The 13821-nt window shown below is 47.2% G+C and overlaps 1 long non-coding RNA gene across 1 annotated transcript; it reads right to left on the bottom strand.

Annotated features, from left to right (window-relative positions):
• Window positions 1-4365: 4365 nt before the first annotated feature.
• Window positions 4366-11142, bottom strand: LOC105525323. Its single transcript, XR_001003896.1, has 2 exons — window positions 10965-11142; window positions 4366-4650 (listed from the first exon to the last, which is right to left on the bottom strand). It is a non-coding gene; the product is annotated as an uncharacterized LOC105525323 (long non-coding RNA).
• Window positions 11143-13821: the final 2679 nt, after the last annotated feature.

A 13821-nucleotide genomic window follows, 5' to 3' on the forward strand; every position in this document is an offset into this window, starting at 1 on the left:
AAATGTCTTGCCTCTTGTGCTATTCCTAGAGAAAACTAAAGCCTTCGTCTCATAAATGTACATAGCCAAGGAAAACATAGGTGCATAATCTACGATGGCATCTGTAGAGTCTTCCTGTCTTTAAGGATAGAATTTGAGACAGCACAGGTTTTTCTTGCGTCCTCAGGCTGTGTTGCAATTAGTGACTGATACGGTTTGGCTCTGTGTCCCCACCCAAATCTCACCTTGAATTGTACTCCCATAATTCCCACATGTTGGGGGAGGGACCCAGTGGGAGATCATTTGAATCCTGGGGGCGGTTTCCCCCATACTGTTCTCACGGTAGTAAACAAGTCTCACCAGATCTGATGGTTTTATCACGGGTTTCCGTTTTTGCATCCTCCTCATTTTCTCTTGCCATCACCATATAAGAAGTGCCTTTTGCTTTCCGCCATGATTCTGAGGCATCTCCAGTCATGTGGAACTGTAAGTCCAATTAAACCTCTTTTTCTTCCCAGTCTCAGGTATGTCTTTATCAGCAGCATGAAAACGGACTAATAGAGTGAATACACGGTTGCCTTATGCTAAGGGACATGACAGGTTACAGGACCATTGGTGGCATCACAAATCTCATTATGAACAGTGTGTTATAGGTTCCATTGTGCTTCTCCTCAAATATATGTTGAAGTCTTAACTCCTGGTACCCCTAGTTGGACATAGGGTCTTTGCAGGTGTAATCAAGTTCAGATAAATTGTGAATTGTGTTGGACCCTAATCCAGTATGACACATGTCCTGGTAAGGCTTGTGTCACTATTCCCACCCACACCTCCCAAGGCAGGAGAAGGGAGCATTGTTCTCTGGGAAAATGTATGGCCTCTCATGTCAGTTCCTCCACTTATTCCGCCCAAGTCATGGAACCACTCTGAGTCTGTATATAAATCTACAAACTGGATATAAGGATGTTGTGAGATGCAAAAGAAACCATGAATGTGAAAATTCTTCAAAAACCAAAGGATATGGTTTGCTGTTCATCACTATTGCTATCACTGTGGCCAGCCAACCCATCTGTGTATGAACAACTTTGGCTTCTTTCAAAATTGAAAGCAAGGCCAGGTGCGGTGGCGCATGCCTGTAATCCCAACACTTTGGCAGGCTGAGGTGGGCGGATCACCTGAGATCAGGAGTTCGAGACCAGCCTGGCCAACGTGGCGAAACTCCATCTCTACTAAAAATACAAAAATTATCTGGGTGTGGTGGCATGTGCCTGTAATCCCAGCTACTTGGGAGGCTGAGGCAGGAGAATCGCTTGAACCCAGGAGGGGGAGATTGCAGTGAACAAAGATTATACCATTGGACTCCAGCCTGGGTGACAAGAGAGAAACTTGGTCTCATTAAAAAAAAAAAAAAAAAGGGAAAAAAAACTCTGATGCCACGTGCAACTATATGCCTTAAGACCACAACCTTCTCAGGAATTCACTTATCACTGAATATCTAACTGGGTGCAATGCTCCCTAAAATAATTTATCATAAACAGAGCCTCTAAAGTTCTCTGTCCCTTGTTTTGCTTTATATGAAATAACTATGAAGATAAAAGCAACTGTTAACAGACAACTTCTTCCTATCCACAGAAGATTCTCTCGTGTCAAGGGGAGCACAGTAAAATGTTCCCAGACGAGACATTCGTGTGTGGGGTTATGGGCCCATTATTGAACAAAATAAGTGTTCGTAGCTCACCAGGCATCTGTCAGTATGCTTGCTGAAATCAAACATGTAAACTCAGAGGCATTCGCCCAGATAAACACCACCTGCCTCTGCATTTTAGAAGATCACTTTTTAATCTCTCCAAATCAGAAATTTTCTTCCTAGACACCAACTGCTTCTTGAGGAACAGTTTTTGGGAGAAGAATGGAATCCCCCTCTCATCTCAGCCCAGTACTTTGGCAGGTGCTAATTACATCCTGGATCAGAGAGAAACTTCTGCATACTTCAGCACTGGGGGAGGTGGCAACTGCATCTCAGCAGGCAATGAGTGGATGGGAAATTTCTAAAAAGCCTTTCTGGCCAAACATAGGGGCTGGGGAGGTGGGGGTCATGGGCTCTTTCCCTTGGAAGGAAGGGAGCCATTGCTGTAGCTCTCCACTGTCAGCAAACAGACAGGCTCCCCTCGTGTCTCCAGAACCCGTAGGACCATCCAGGAGTAGGCTGTTGCCTGCTCCTGTTGGAGGAAGCCCCCACACTCGCCAGCTTTCCAACTCTCAATAAGCTACTTCTTTCTTCTCTGTCCATCAGAAGAGTGACATCTGTTGAATGGTCAGAGTGCATGATCCCTAGTTGGCCATTCTGAAAACAGAAGGTCATCTCATAGATTTGTGGTGGTACTGCTGGGCCTGACAGGTTGGGCTGCCTTGACCTATCCCACATGGTGTGCAGACACTGAGATTTCTCTGCAGAAGTATTTATGTGTTTGATTCCAGGGTGTTGCCTGGATCTCTGGAGTTGCTGGAGGTGTCATGCAACGTGCAGAGTATAGATGATATTACTTTTTAAAGTATTTTTGGGAAAAACACTGATTCCAAAATACGTCTGGCCCTGAGAAATTGTCAACTTGTACTTGGTGGTATTTGAGACCTACCTTGACCCTCTCACCTAGACCAAAAGGATCACTTCTCAGGCAAACAAGAGCACATAGCCTGGGCATTTGCCTGATACCCTCCACATTAGCTGTTCCTCCCATGAAGCTGCTCATGGAGAAGGATAAAGTGAACACATCTGGCTGTACCTCTCATTTGCTGCATCATTTCCCCAATGAGGACTCAGTTTCCCCATCTTCAAATGAGAAGTTCTACTTTCTAACATCTAGTCATTGTGTGCCATTGAGTCCCAAAGCACCAACTGTGAAACTCAGTGTTATGGACTGAAGGTTTCTGTCCCCCCAGAATTCCTATACTGAAGCTGCAACACCTAATACAGCTGTAGTTGGTGATGGGGCCTCTAGGAAGTAATTAAGGTTAGATGAGGTGATACAGGTGTGCCCTTATAAGAAGAGACACCAAGGCAGGCACAGTGGCTCATGCCTGTAATCCCAGCACTTTGGGAGGCCAAGGTGGGTGGATCACTTGAGATCGAAGTTTGAGACCAGTCTGGCCAACATAGTGAAATCCCATCTCTACTAAAAACACAAAAATTAGCTGGGTGTGGTGGTGCGTACCTGTAATCCCAGCTACTCAGGAGGCTGAGGCAGGAGTATCACTTTAACTTGGGAGGTGGAGGTTGCAGTGAGTCAAGATTGTGCCACTGCACTCCGGCATGGGTAACAGAGTGAGAGTGAGACTCCATCTCACACACACACACAAAAAGACACCAGAGAACTCAACCTCTTTCCATGCACACGCATGGAGGAAAAGCTGTGAGCATGTAGGGCACAGAGAATGAGACCCCAGGGTATGGTGCCTAGCATGCTGGGCACTTTTGAATGTGAGGAAGTCGGAAGCCTCAGGAGCTGCCTCAGAACCAAGGACTTTCTAATCTTCTCTTGTCTTACTCCCTTCTCCCTACCCCTGCCCCAGCACAGATGCAGTACTCTGAAATTTCCTTATCTGATTTTGGAAGCTTCTTTCCAAAAGAAATGCAATTATCTGAAGACCCCCCTCCCTAGAATCTCATTAAATAACCAGGAAAGATTAACCATAGGGAGAAGAGAAGAGACTGGGAGTCATCACCACTTCCAGAGGGACTTTCATCTACTCTTCTGAGGGCAGCTGGAGACATCACCTGGGAGACTCTATCTGCAAAATTAGACAACCTTTGCTCACAGTGAAGTTCCACCCCTCACCTTCCCATCACGTCCTCCAGAGCACAGAGGAACTTCATCCCAGGACATTGTTCTTTGGGCTCATTCATTTACTGGAAGTCATTTACTGCCCCTCACACTTGCCTATATCCCCGTTTCCCTCTCCCTTATGAAGAGGGTATTTAAGCCTCAGCCACCTGGTGCTTCTTTCAATCTCATATTTTCTGTGGTCCTGTGCTTATGCACTTTAGCAACTTTGTGTGCCTTTCTTTCTCGTATTAGTCTGCATATTGTCGGTTTGTTCAAACCTTCAGAGGAAAAGTTTGAACTTCCCCACAGGACACAGCAGGATGGCAGCCATCCGCAAGCCAGAAAGAGAGACCTCACCAGAAACCAAATCAGTCAGAACATTGACCTTGAACTTCCAGCCTCCAGAACTGTCAGAAAATACATTTCTGTTCTTTTAAGACACACAGTCTGTTATTTTGTGATGGCAGTCCAGGCTGACTGATACGCACAGTGTCCTTGCCGTTCTAAGAAAAAAAAAAAAAATCCACAAAATACGGGTGAGATTTTAATTAAAAACCACAACAAATAAAATCTGAACTTGGATTTTAACTGTAAATGATTAATCTGTATTCCATGGCTAGAGGAAAATGAAATTCAAGTTTTAGGAAAATCTAAGCGGCTAAACCTTTGAGTTGGACAACAGTTGGACCAGAGTTACTGCTTGATGCCAGGACTGGCTGTGAGGGATAGTTTCCCGGCAGCACTAGTGTGAGACCATGGCTGGGAGGGAGACCAGGCTCAGACTGAGATGCAGAGGACTCCTCCCATCACACTTCAGCTCAGGACCCCAGGATGTTTTCTTTGGATCTTCCTGAAATTAAGAAGTGGATTTGCAGTTAACACAGAAACAGCAGAAAGAAAAAAGAGGATGTACATATCTCAGTTACAATGGAGGAGAGATTCATTGCAAGCAGCAGAGCCTGGTTTTGTATGCTGCACTGATAGTTCGGAAACCCCGCTCCTCCCATTGTGTGGCTCAACCATCCACTGATCTTTTCCTTGTTCTCAGTGGCCCTGCCTTCTTCTGCCCTTGAATAAATGTTTGAAGGAACAGCTATCCTCCCATGCAAATGCACACCTCTATTTCTATAGGCAGCCAGAGAGAAAATCTTGAGTTTGGGATTAGAAGAATATGTCATCTGAGCTGATTCTCTAAAGGATGCCATTACAAAAAGTCCCCTAAATGATAATTGCGGAATTTGTCCTGTTATCAACCACCCCCACCACCCCTCAAGCAGCTAGGCTTAAAATTGCCTGCTGACTGATTCCCTGGGGTTTTCTGTGTAACTCTTCCATCTCCAGTAACATTGCACATGTGCACACATGCGTGCATACACACGCACGCACCCTAAACCCACAAATACTTATTGAATGCTATGTGTGAGACAGTGAAGGCCTTAGGGAAAGTATACAACATGATACCTGCCCTCAAGCAATGATGATCCTGTTGGAGAGTGTGTAAATCTATGAAAAACCAATTTGCAAAGCAAGAGTTAACCATTACCAGCCCCAAAGGAAGAGAGGACAGCTTAATCTTTAATAAAGCTGTCACCTCTGACCCACTGGGTTCTCACAATAGCTCTGAGAAATGCTCATGGCAAAGGCTGCAAAGTGATGAGGGAAGGACTGGAGGGGTTAAGCCACGCGGATTTGCAACACAGAAGGAAGATTGGCCTCGCCAAGCCATCAGCAGGAATGAACAACAACCAAGTGCCGTCTCATTTGCAGTCTTGGCAGCTTTTCTGTACCAAATAAACAACTTAACAAAGAGACCTTGATTTTGATGGTTTGAAAACGGGAGTGGGGTTGATTTACCCAGTGTCTGGCTTTTGCAAAAACCAAGCCATTTGAGCTTTCGAGCACTCTGTTACCCCGTCTCCTAGGGTAAATTGACTTTTAAATGAACACATTTAAATACCCAAGTCTCTGTAACCAGGACAAAGGCTAAAAAGTGCACCTCCCTCCTACACAAGCCACATCAATTTCAGAAAGCGCTTTCTCTCTGACCGTAGTACATAGCCCTTTCCGGCCCCAGCCAGCAGAACGGAGCCCACGGAGCCAACGCCTGAGGTCAGCGGGCTCAGGGGCTGAGGAGGTGGGATGGGAGCTTCTGATTTGAGAGGAGGGGAACGTTGAAAGAACCATTTCCCCACCTGCTGCCATCATCTACTCTCCTTCCCACTTATCTTGCACACATAAAGGGAAAAGGATTGAGTTCTAGAGCAGCAGGTTCCAGTCTGTGGCCTGGGGACTCTTGGGGGGCTGTTGGCAGGAATCTCGTGTGCAGGATGCTGATCACTCTATCTGATCATCCATCTCCCTGCCCACTCCCTTGTCGCCCCATCAGACATCAGACAAGTCCCCCGCCCCAACCCACGCATGCTGTGCTATGCTGGATGCTGCTGAGAAGATAAACATGAATCTGATAAGGTCCCTGCTGTCAAGGCCACAGAGTGGCCTGTGGAAAACATAAGGCCTGCTCATTGGTCCGAAGCACCATGCAGTCAGACAGATCGAAGTCCAAATCTTAACTCTACCATACAATAGCTTTGTTTCCTGGGGCCTCAGATTCCCCATTGGCAAACACCCCAGTCAAGTAAGTGAAACTGAAATGACCCTGCCTGAGCACACAGTAGATACTCAATAAATGTTAATCTCCATTCTCCTTCCCAGGAGAGGATTAAACGATTACCTAAGACTAGCCTACGGGACTGAAAATGGAGATTAAGGCAGAGCAAAGCATGACAGAACTGGGAAAGACCTTTTCCGCCTTACCTAATAATTTTCTTCTGTCACAGAAAGGAAGCTGCTGGCCCACTCCTGCCCAAAGCATTGTAGCTTCCCTCTTCTCCCGATGTCGTAACCATGTGCTCCTAGCACCTAGACACAGGGTGGCCATTAGTGGCTATTTCATTAAATGAGGTTCTCCTGGTGTTTTCCAAGTCAATAGCAGCTCTGCACCCTGCATACTGTGTTCCCATCTCAGCAATCCTGTGCATTATTGAGGACGTAGGCTCATCTGCTGTGAAAGATCCAAAAACAAGAGAGAAATAAACTTCTGTCATGCAGACAACCCAGTGAGGGAGGGATCTGTTATGAGGGAACTCAGTTTCTGCTAGGCCTTGTGTTCAAAGTTATATGCAGTTTCCAGCTTAGTGTTCCTAATGATGCTGGAAGAGATGACAACTATCCCAGTTTTACAGAGAAGAAAAATAAGTATAGAAAGGTGACCTGACAACAGACTCCCAGGCCAGTGCTCCTGGCACTGTTCCACAGCTGCCTTTTCTGATGGCTGTGAGTTGTGGGCTGAAAGTCCTGGGGCGGTTCTGTAATTCCAGCTACTCGGGTGGCTGAGGCAGGAGAATCACTTGAACCCAGGAGGTGGAGGTTGCAGTGAGCGGAGATCACGCCACTGCGCTCCAGCCTGAGCAACAAAAGCGAAACCCGGTCTCAAAAAAAAAAAAAAAGTGAAGATCCAGCCATTCTACTCCTAGAGAAAAAATACAGATGTCCATGTCAGGGAGGGGAACACCACACACTGGGGCCTGTTGTGGGGCAGAAGGAGGGAGAACCTCGGGACAAACAGCTAGAGCATGCAGGGCTTAAATCCTAGATGATGGGTGGATAGGAGCAGCAAACCACCATGGCACCTGTTTACCTATGGAACAAACCTACATGTCCTGCACGTGTATCCTGGAACTTAAAATTAAACTAAATTTTAAAAATTTATAGATAGATGTCCATGTAGAGACTTGTGCATGAATGTTCGGAAGAGCTGTATTTGTAACAGTCCCAAATTGGAAACAGCCCAGATGTCCTTCAGCAGGTGAAAGAATGAACACACTGGCATATCCATGCCACGGAATACCGCTCGGCAAGGAAAAAGAGGGAATGACGGACACAGTCAACAACATGGATCACACTCAAAGGTATCATCTGAGTGAAAGAAGTCAGATACAAAAGGCTGTTGCATGATTGCCTTTATATGTCACTCAGAAAAAGGCAAAACCATTACAGACAGAAATCTAAGCCACTGTTGCCGGGAGCTGGGGACGGGAGGAGTGATTGAGTTCAAACGGAATGAGAAGGATCGCCTGGGGGTGATGAAAATATTCTGTCTGGATCGTGGATCGTGGTGGTGTTGACACACTCTATACGTTTTGCAAATCTTACAAAACTGTCCACCTAAACTTCACAGTATGCAAATTACACCTCAATAAACCTGACTTTAAAATTTTTTAAGCATTATCATTACCATATTCAGCGATGATTTCCTCCTTTTTTTTTTTTAGCAAAAGCTTATCACTAAAATGAGAGAAAAAGAGCACTATTTCTACCAATTTCTGCTGATTAATCTGTGACTAAATGCCACATTTTCATATGGAGGGCTATAAATAAAGATTTCTATCACGCACACGGCACATGCGTGCACCGTACCTGATGAGGAACTTTTAGAGCCCCTGCCTCTATGACAGTCGCTGGCACAGAATGGAGATGAGGAAAGTGGCTGTTACCATGCTCATGATGCTGTTTCTCATGCTCCTGTCTCTCGCCACAGCCACAGACACATGAGGAAGGCCGGCAGGGCCAGTATTATCATTACTTCTGTTTTATAAATGTGAAAATGAAGTGAAAGATCTTACCAAAGGTCACACAGCAGGTCCATGGCAAAGCCTGAATTTGAATCCATGTCTTTACACCACAGACAAAGTCATACATTTCCATTAATCTTCTCTCCAAAAGCAAGAAAGTGAAAGGCAGGGAGGAGGCGGGGTTATGGACTTAATTGCAAGCCCTGTCGAGGGGAAAATTTATGGGCAGGAAGAAAGCTTGTTACAGACCGTGGTCTGTTCTGGGAGCTTCCACAAACCAGCTCTGGTGAATCTGAAAAGGCGCCCACGCCTTCGCACCGGGAGCCTGTGAGGTGGTGCGGACCCAGGTGTGACCAGGACAAGGACACACTGGACGTTGCTCAGCTGTGGCCTCTACACAGGTCATGAGGCAGACAGAACCCTTGGGAGTTTGACGTCCTGGACCCAACCCGGCCCCACCCAGTCTGGCTGCTTTGTGAAGCCACCAGGCAGCCCCTGGGCCCAGGACAGCCTGGGAAGGGAGGGCTCCATGAACAGGCCCCCACCCTCCTCCCTCCTGTGTCCCCGTTCTGCGGTCACCTACTTTGCCAGGGCCTCAGGTGGCGCCGGACCCCCCTTCCTGGCCCAGAGGCCTCCTCTAAGGCCCTGTCCCCGTGGGAGGCTCCATCCTGTTCACCACAGGCAGCACTTCCCAAAGGGAGCTGCTCCACTGGGTCTGAGGGCGTGCGGGGAGGGGCATTTTCAGAAAGAGTTCTGAGGAAAAAAATGACTTCTGTGGGAAATTCCAGGTTGAAGTGTTATGGGTTGAATCGTGCCCCCTCCAAAAGGTTTGTTGAGATTCTAACCCCCAGTGTTACCACTAGAGTGTCGTGACTGCAAGTTGTCCAGGTTCTTGGCGTTTTGAACAAAGAATTGGACAAAACGCCCAGCAAAGCAAAAAAAAAAAAAAAAATGAAGCAACAAAAGAACAAAAGCAGGGAATTGTGGGAGCAGACTGAGCAGCGGCTCAAGAGCCCGGATCCAGAATCTTCTAGGGTCCAAATACCCTCTAAAGGTTTCCCATTGGCCACTTGGTGATCACATCATGTAGATGAAGTGGTGGCCCACAACTGGTTGCTTTCTGCAACCAATCAGAAGCTGAAATGAAGTTATGAAGGTCACACTCCTGTGCAAACATGTGATTGGCTGCAAAAAGCAACCAATCAGAGGCTAAGGTGAAGTTACCAAGTTGCACTTCTATGCCAATGAAGACTCAGCGGCCGGCAATCAGTCTGATTGGTTGCCAACAGCCAATTTCCCATTTGTGGCACAGAAAAGGTAGGGGTTTAGCAAAGGGAGTAGCCTCTGGTCCTTTTGTTACTTAGTCCTGGAAAGTTAGGTTTTTCCTTTCAATTTAGTTCTAGGAAGTCGGCTTGAAATGGCCTTAGGTTCCCTGCCTCCAAACCCTATTCTCCTGCCTCACCAGCACCTCAGAAGGTGACTTTCACTGGAAACAGGTTTGCTGAAGATGTAATTAGTTAAAATAAGATGTCCTGCTGGACTAGGGTGTGCCCTTAATCCAACGTGACTGTGTCCTTATAAGAGGAGAGAGAGACACACAGACACATGAGGACAGAAGCAAGCCTGAGGTGCCACGGATGCCACGGACGTCACGGACGTCACGGACTGCCAGCCACCAGCAGCTGGAGGAGCAGGATGAACCCTCCCTAGACCTCCAGATGGGGCACAGCCCTGCCGACTCCTGGAGCTCAGACTTCCGGCCTCCACAACTGTGAGAGAATTGATGTCCACTGCTCAAGCCCCAGCGCGACGCTTTCTTACAGCAGCCCCAGGATACTGGGACACTCACACACGCAATGTCCACAACCATTTTTTAGTTTTCAGAGACTTGAACAAGCTTGTTCCAAGAAGGAGGAGGCAATCACACCCTTGTCTCCATTTATTTTACCACAAACATTTTTCCTCAAAAAAACTCAGTGTGCCATGAAAGGTGCTTTGAAAAGTGGGGGTCTTCGGCATGCATCTGTGGTACCCCAGGAAGGTGACATAGAAGGAGGGGCCAGGCAGGGACCACAGAGTCTGGGTGCCCCTCCAGAGAGGGGGTCCCACCCAACCACAGGCCAACACCAGGCCCCGCAGAGACTCCTGCTAGTGCTCAGTGAATGAGTGGGCACCCGGACTAGCAGGAATTTCATCCTATTGATAGACGACCGACCCTCTGCCTCTGGACCAGTGTAGGGCTTCGCCCCAAAGGGAGGCCCCATCAGACATCTGCTCACCTCCCTGGCTTCGTCTCCCAAGCCTCCCCAACCCCTTGCCTACCCCAGGCTTGAGTGACACCAAGCTGACACATGCCTTGCCTTCTCTGCTCTGGATCTTCTCACACGCTGTTCCTGCTGTCTAGAATGACCCCCTACTCCCACCCCAATTCGACCTTTTGTCTGCTGACTGGATTGCCACTCATTCTTTAAGGCCAAGTTCAGACGCTATGGATGCCCCTCTCAGGCCACACCTCCCCACCCCCTGCCAGCACCTTCCACAGGGAGGGCCCTGACAGCTCCTCCACCCCGGTGTCCAGGCAGCCCTCACAGTGAAGAGAAGGTGAACTTCAACATGGTGGTGGCAGCTCACGCTGACCTTCACCCTTTGGCCTTGGGCAACTTGCTTTGCCTCTTCAGGTTTCTGTTTTCTCATCTGTAAACTGTATCTATGAGCCAGATGTTTGTGAAAGTAAAATAGCGTGTTACTGATAGGTGCTAGACATCTAGTCGGTGTAAATAAAATCGCGTTGTTATACTGTTGGTAACGCAGGATTTGTCTGGGGGCAGCTGGACCAGGGAGGGGCTCCTTGAGGACAGAGGCGGTGGGTGTGTCGCCCCTCTCTGCAGCCAAGCCCCCAGCCCTCCTGGAGTGAATGTTTGCTGACTGCACCAGGGAGCCATCCCCCTGGAGGCTCAGCAGGGTGTGGGCTGTGTTGTCAGCCCTTCCTCCTCCTGTTCACAGCCTTCTCCTAATGACTCAGGGGCACTCGTGGCAGCATCCCCTGTGACAACACACTGCCTTGCTCCAGGGCTGGTGAAGGGATCCTTTCCCCAGCTGCCTAGAGCCTAAAAACACCTAGAGCACTGTGATTCTGAGTCGTGGGGACATGAGCGTCAGGGGTCTCCCCCCAGGCACTCCAGTTAACATTCACCCCCACACTGGCACCATCAGCAGAGCAGATAGCATTTCCTGTCTCAGAATGTTCTTGTCATTTGTTTAAGCAAGTTGAAAACTGCTGCACCAGATCCCACTGAAAGGAAGTACCCAGAAGGCAGGTGGGTTGGGAAGTAGGGGAAGAAGGTCCCTCCCTTTACATGTTGTAATTTTTTTCTATTTTCTAAATTTATTTATACTGGATGTTCTAACACGCTGATAAAAGCCATCTACAAAAACATGCATTCATTAAACAGATATTGGTACCTTCTATTCACCAAGCTCTGTGGGGATAATGGAGGCAACATTAAAATTAAAAATTCCTACCCTTATATTGATTAAGGTACACGTTAAATGGCTAGAACAATGCCCCTATAGACAATAACCCAAACCCTATAGGAGTTTGTTTTTCTCTTTTGTAACAGTCCCAAGGGGACTTCCACTCCACAAGGGCATTCCAGGAATCAGCTTTCTTCTATCTTTTTTTTTCTTGCTGAGGTATAACTTACATGCAATAGGCACATACATCTTAAAAGCATAGCTCAATCAATTTTTATGTGTGTATACACCTGTGTAACCACCACCCAAGTCAAGGTACAGAACTTTTCCAGCACTCGGGCTAGGCATGGTGAGTCATGTCTATAATCCCAGTACTTTGGGAGACCCAGGTAAGAGAATCACTTGAGGTCAGGAATTCAAGAACGGCCTGGGAAATCTAGTGAGACCCTGTCCCTACAAAACATAGAAAGAATTAGCTGGGCATGGTGGCGTGCAACTATAGTCCCAGCTACTGGGGAGGCTGAGGCAGGAGGATCACTTGAGCCCACGATGTTGAGGCTGCAGTGAGCTACGATTGTGCTACTGCACTCCAGCCTAGGCTACAGAGTAAGACCTTGTCTCAAAAAAAAAAAAAAAAGGAAAGAAGAAAAGAATGCTTCCAACACTCAAGTTCCTCTTGTCTTATTGCTTTGTAACACCCTAGGGTGTTATCTTCATTCCACAGCAAAACTCACTCATTTTATCACCCCTACATTTCAACCCACAGGAAAGAGAGAGAAAAAGGCATGTAAGAGAGGAAGGCATGTAATTTCCTGATTAAAAAAAAAAAAAAGTTATGATCTGGAAGTTGCAGAGATTGCTTCTGTCACACTCTATTAGCTAATTCTTAGTCATATAACTATATGAGCTCTGAGTGTAGCTGGGGAAAATTGCCTCTAGTTGGGCAACCAGACATGCCAAATAAATTCTTGAGTTTTTATTACTAAGAGGAAGTAGGTGTTGTGTCCATTTTATAGATGAAGAATCTGAAGATCAGAGAGATGAAGTGGTTTGCTTTAGCTAAACTGAATTATAAACCAAAGTTTGTCTGATCCCAAAGTTCAGGCCCTTATCCTAACACTTGTCTTTAAATTAATAGAAAGGCTGGGCGCGGTGGCTCACACATGTAATCACAACACTTTGGGAGGCTGAGACAGGCAGATCACCTGAGGTCAGGAGTTCAAGACCAGCCTCGTCAACATAGTGAAACCCCGTCTCCACTAAAAATACAAAATTAGCTGGGCTCAGTGGTGTATGCCTGTAATCCAGCTACTCGGGAGGGTGAGGTAGGAGAATCGCTTGAATCCGGGAGGCTGAGGTTGCAGTGAGCCAAGATTGTGCCACTGCACTCCAGCCTAGGCAACAGAGTCAAACTCTACCTCAAAATAAATAAATAAAGTCCGGGCGTGGTGGCTCACGCCCGTAATCCCAGCACTTTGGGAGGCTGGGGTGGTCACCTGAGGTCAGGAGTTCAAGATCAGCCTGACCAACATGGAGAAACTCCATCTCTATTAAAACAACAAAAATCAGCCAGGCATGGTGACGCATGCCTGTAATCCCAGCTACTCAGGAGGCTGGGGCAGGAGAATTGCTTGAACCCAGGAGGCAGAGGTTGTGGTGACCCGAGATTGCGCCATTGCCTTCAGCCTAGGCAACAATTGCGAAACTCCACCTAAAAAAAAAAAATTAATTAATTAACAGAAAGTCTCAGTTGAGACATCTATATCTAAGAATACTTAAGCCATTAGCATAGAAGTAATAGCCTTAAGTTCTGCAGCAGAGCAATTCAGAAACAATTGAAGTTTGTGTAAAAATTTCTGTTGGCCGGGTGCGGTGGCTCAAGCCTGTAATCCCAGCACTTTGGGAGGCCGAGACGG

The sequence above is a fragment of the Colobus angolensis genome, unplaced genomic scaffold (assembly GCF_000951035.1).
Source record: "Colobus angolensis palliatus isolate OR3802 unplaced genomic scaffold, Cang.pa_1.0 Scaffold53, whole genome shotgun sequence".
Taxonomy (NCBI): domain Eukaryota; kingdom Metazoa; phylum Chordata; class Mammalia; order Primates; family Cercopithecidae; genus Colobus; species Colobus angolensis.